The sequence below is a fragment of the Lepisosteus oculatus genome, chromosome 5 (assembly GCF_040954835.1).
Source record: "Lepisosteus oculatus isolate fLepOcu1 chromosome 5, fLepOcu1.hap2, whole genome shotgun sequence".
Classification (NCBI taxonomy): domain Eukaryota; kingdom Metazoa; phylum Chordata; class Actinopteri; order Semionotiformes; family Lepisosteidae; genus Lepisosteus; species Lepisosteus oculatus.
Genome location: NC_090700.1, coordinates 2732682 through 2738681, shown reverse-complemented (window position 1 = coordinate 2738681; position 6000 = coordinate 2732682).

Genomic DNA, 6000 nt, shown 5'->3' with positions numbered 1-6000 from the left:
GTTCATTCTTAAAATTGGTATCATTATTGCATAATTCGGCTTTGCATTATGTGAATTCATTCATTACATGAAGTTTTAGACAATTGAAGTTATTTAATCCCTTTGCTGTTCCTTGAACAAAGCTTTGTAGGTTCTGACTTCTCTTTTGTGAAAGTCGCTTGTATTTGAATACCTAATATAATTACAGGCACGTTCACACAGTAATTAACAAGTGTGTAGGATATAATCACATTCTAATGAGCATTACGTTCCAATAAGATTAATATAATTTCATCTAATAACACTCAACACCAGAAATTGACAGCTAGGCATCTGTTTTGTCCCCAAAGTTAAACCTATTATACAGTAATTACACAGTAATAAGATTTTCATGTTCTGTAGATAGTTATTGTACAATATAGCGCAATTAATACAAGGTTTACGACTTTGAGTGTTTCCAAAATTATTTTCCATTAAATTTCTCTAGCAAGACAACAGGATCATACACTAAAACTGCAGCCCCCACCCCCCACAACACACACAACATGCTTAATTAGGACAGCTCTTTTCTGGCTAACTGGATCACCTTTTTAAATAACTAATAACATGAATAGAGTTCATTCATTATTAAAAATGAAATTTTCCTCTTACTCACTTTGTCTTAGTTACTCATTTGTCCTAAGTCTATAATCTTCTTTAAAGCTCTCAAGGGGATCATGAAGCATGATAGAAAAATAATTGGAGGGCATAAAGAAGGAAGAGTAAAAGAGGGGAATTTTACAGCACTATGGTTTCAGAAACTGCAGTACAAATTTCCTGCTTTGCTAACTCAACACACAAATAAAACATAAAAACGGATGTTAAATGTTACACCCTTTTCATCTCAGATTTTCACTAATTGATTATCCTACAGTACATCATGATTTTCTTTCAGTACTGTTTAAAGTCTTTTTTCCTTTATTTTTGACTGGGAAACCTGTGAAATTAAATATTTCAGCAGGGTGGTATGCTGGCACAGTGGTTGGCATTGCTGCCTTAGAGTGCTGGGGCCCTGGGTTTGATTCCTGGGCTGCTACCTGCATGACATTTGTTCTTTCTGTCTTCACATGGGATTCTTCTACTGTAGGTGCTTTCCTTTCACAGTCCGAGAACATACTGGTAGATTAGATTAGAGTATTCGTTTCTGCCTCACAACAATAGTTGGTGGAATCTGCTTTCGGTACAGCAAAGAACACCGATGAGACATGCAGTACATACAACATACCTGTATACAGGACAAATTCAAATAGGACAGAAGACAAACAAACATCGTCACAAACATCATAGGGCAGTTGACTTCTGGAAAAATTGGCCCTGTCTGTCTGTGTCTGTCTGCCCCTATCCTGGGTGTTTCCCACTTTGGTAACTGTTGCTCGCTGTAGCGAAGCGTAATTTAGGACCCTGTGCAGAGGGTATAATCCGGAAGTAAGTGGAGAAGTACAACAGGGAGGAGACGACGAGGATCAGGAGGGGTTGACAGACAGGGGGGCTTGACGATGGTGATCCGGTGCTCGGAGGGCATGGCAAAGGCAAACGAGTCCAAGGGGGATATCCTGGTCGCAGTCCAAAGTCCAAAACTGGGTGAACCATCCAAGAGGAGACAAAACATGGTTAAAATCCAGAATGGGATCCAGAACAGGGAATAAAACCAGGGAAACGAGGCCAAAATCAAATAGCTACTAGCCACCAAACAAGACAGATGCACCAAATGGTTTCCCTTTTTTTACCATTACTATATTATGAAAAAGTGATCACGTGGGACAGCTTTTGAAACATAAATAATACATGTAAAAATAACAATCTTTAAAGATTTGGGTTGCGCAATCATGTGCACAGAGGAATAATATAAATTTTAAGTAGATTTTATGGCTGAACAAGTTCCAGAAAATTCATTGCTTACTAACATAATTGCTGCATTAATGAAATTAGGAGGTACTGTATAAGTACAATAAAAAACAACACACTGGAGTACTCAACCTTATGTCCTTACATAATGTCTAAAAAAACATGGGTTTTATATTCCATTGTGTAAGATTGTGAAATATAATTAAGAACAAACTGTGTGCTTAAATCATAAAGTTGGGAAGAAGAAGGTGGTTTGCTTTATTATTTATATTATCAAAATCAAAGGGATACCTCTTAGCTATCTTAATGAAAAAGCATGGAATATATAGATCTGTAAGATGGAAGATCTGGGTGCCAATAAAATTTGAAATATATTTGGACATGATATATCTGTAAACATAGTCTTCAAGTATAAGTTTCCCTTCTCAGAGTCCAACACTCACTAAATTTACCATATTTCTAAAAAAGAGCTCTATAATATGAATACACTCTGGTTAACTTATTGAAGCCAAATTAATTTACTAGTTTCATTGCAGAATTTATATTCTGTTTGACTAACACAGATTGATTTAAAAAGTTTAATTATTTAATTAAAATTAAAATCAATACATAAACAGAAATTAAAGGATTTCACATGTAGCCAATTCTGTTAAAAATGGCTTGGTGGATTATTTGATGTTTCAAAAACATCTCCTCCTGTTATAACAAATTAGATTCTTTATTGTTGTATTTATCTGAGCTTAATAGAATGCAAATAAAAAATAAAGATGTATTTATAGACACTTTTAGATTGAAAATGTGTGAGAAAAGTATATTTTTTTCATCCTCACATACAGTATCGTATCAGTAGAATGGATGACATTGTTTTCTTTCAACTTCTGAGGGAGACTGAGAATGTTCAGCCTGTTCTTTGATCATTGTGTTGGTTTATCACAATGAACTCCTTAGAAAGAAAGTCAGCTTTTCATGTTTGAAAATATTGTTAATTCATAAGTGATCAAAGATTTTTTTTTTCTTTGAGACAATAGACCTAAGTTCTCACACAAACAACAATAGTCCATACAACTAAAAATTCCTAAAAGAGTTTAAGAGTCATGTTTATTTATTTACCCTGTATAGCACATTTTTTCATACTTCTATAGTTGGAACAAATAAAATAATCTGTAACACTTTCAAATAATGGGACGCTGCCAAGTGACCCAGCTAGTGAAGGTGCTCAATCTGAGTGCAGGTGGAGCCTGTGATCCAGATCTTGCAAATTCAAGCCAAGGGTCAGGTCACTAACCATTAGTGACAGGGCTTCCCCAGGTGGTGACAAGCTATCAGCTCGGAATTACCTGGAGTACGGATAGGATTAGCCAACAAAGCCTGCCTCTGCTCAGAGTGATTCAGCAACCCCCAAAACATCCTGAGCACCAAGGGACTTACAGTACAGCTGCATGCTGAGCTTGTGCATGTTCAAACACCCCTGTAACAGGCTCAATGAGTGAGCCTGTCTACACTGGCTCATTCTCTTGCTGTGATTACAGGTGTTGTGACTCTTCAGATTAGGAATTACCAGTTCCACATATTAGTACCGTACTTTAGAACCTGTTATATATTAATAGAGTGATGTATTTTATATGGTGTTATTTTCTATGCAAGCATCATGAGTTTTATAAAATATTGTTACCTATGAGCAGCAGTATGTTGAAGTGGTTAGGTCTCTGATAAATAGAAAGATGCTAGTTCAAAGCTCAGAAGGAACATTACAGTTTTACCCTTGAGGAAGATACTTCACTCAGATAGCTTCACTAAGATGCTCAGCTGTATAAATGTGTATAAATGCAAGTTGCTTTGGATCAAAGCATCAGCCAAATAAATTAATAATTATAATGAATTCCTGGCAATTTGCCTACACCGAAATGTTCTGTGTAGCCAGTGTACTGTACGTCACTGCTACAGAAGATTAAAGAGCTAATGATTCATTGCATGGTTATTATCAAAGCTCAGATAGTTATTGTGTATGAATGCTTTGTTAACAGATAATTTAGTATCAATATTCTGTTTGTTATGCATTTATAAAGAGTCATTTGCAGCCTCTAAGCTAAAGTGTTATCCACTAAGTTTTTCCCTTTCCATGTCTCACCACGTCCTGTTTCCAGCATCCACACACTGGCATTGTTTCCTCTCTGCAAGGAAGATCCTATCTTTCTGTCCATCGTAGTGTCCTCCTGGCAGCCAACCGTGGGAGAGCCATAGGCTGCATTGCTCTTCGTGTTCTATTGTCATTCTGTAATCCTTAAAGTAATATTAATAGATATTGAAATAGGGCTATTTTCTAACTCAGCCACTTTAGATAAAGAGTGTTCATTACTACAGAGTTCCTTAAGTTTTTATATGATGTACAATACAGTGTTTGTATCTGGTATTGTGATACCCCTGCTTTTTGTAACTTTAAAAAAATGTACAGGACTTGCTGAGTGCAGGACCCCTGCCTTGATGCTGTCCATTATTGCAGTGATAAATGTCAATGGAATAAAGGAATAGAAATTGCACTACCACTTAACAGATTTCCAGTTACAATTTAAAATTGCACGATTAAGTAAGTCAGAGCAACAGAAAGATGTTATCACCTATTATGTGTCAAAGTGGATGTGCACTTTGCCTTTACTACCTTTGCATGCAGGGAAAGCAGCCTCTGGTAGACAGACGTTCTTTGCATTGTGTAATGCTTTATAAACATCAGAGCAAGTTCCTAGTTCGTCTGTGTGCAAGGACTCCTAGTACATAAAAAGGGGTAATGCTACACCTAATGAGGTAAGTTGACCACACTTCCATTGTTGCCATGACAGTACCGTACTATAGTATCCTAGATATCCTGACTTCCTGAAAATTGAGCTACAGTTCTTTCCCATCTTTAAGTCAGCGAGAAAGGTTACAAATGAGAGGAGGTCTGATCTAACTCACTTAGCTTCCTTGTATTAACTATTTAATAGAAGGATTTTGCTTAGCCGTTTCTCGAATAAAGTCGGGGTATCAGCTTCAACAACACGGCTGCACACATTGTTCCAGACTCCCACACACCTATTCTAATGATGAAACCATTCTTTACTTTCATGAAATCCGTTGTGTACCAAATCTCAATGCCAGCTGAAAGAGAGGTGTCCTTTGCCTGCAGCTTTGCAAGCCTGTAGGCACCTAGGAAGCCTCAGGGGTTGTCTGCAGGAGACAAGAAAGCTCTGGTCGAATATTCCCAAACCTGCCTTCGGGAGCCCTCTGGAAACCTAGCTGACGTGCGGGTGTCCTTTTCTCATCTTAGGGAAACGTGATCACCATACATTAAGTTTATGTATTGTTTCAGTATGAACCTGAGGAGTATATCCTCTGCCGCTGTAACTAATTTTATTTCCATAGACTGGCTGGTAATGAAGAATATCAAACAATTAAAAATGACCTTTAATTTTTATTCAGTTCACTTTTTCCACAAATTACAGTTCAGCCAAGTGATGTCTTACACTTGTACTGTATGTGATATGCAACATGTGCTCTTGATATGAGTCTTATTATTAAGACCTTTCTTTTGGGTATCATAACCGTTTTAAAAACAGCATATACCCTGAATTCTTAATGTGTTTGATTCTCCACAAACTAACCCACACAATTTGTTTACAGATATTTTCCTTCAAATGTGTGAATTAAGCTTAATTTTATGGAATCACATGTTGTTAACATTCTAATAAGTTAAATTATTAGTTATACATATATAGTATTAGTTACACTTCTTATCAATTATGTATTTTGACTAGGTACGCTACCAGGTTTTGGACAGGACTAGAGCTTTATTGCTGTAATGTCAGAAGAAGAACGTCAGTAACGTCACGAAATATAATTTAAAATATAACTCTTTTTTTTCTGTTGAATTTGTCTAAGCAGGGGCTCACCTGCCATCCTGAGTTCACAACCAGAAGGTTTGGACTGTAGAGCTCAATGTATCCCGTGAACAAACACGTTTAACGCTTGAGCCATGTGAGAGCACTTACAGTACAATGTTTTAAATAGAGGTGTGCAGAAAGTATCGAAGACAATCATTCTACTTTTGAAACCGATGCTGATGACTCCAAAGATCTAATGAAAATGCAGCATGGTCTTAAACGC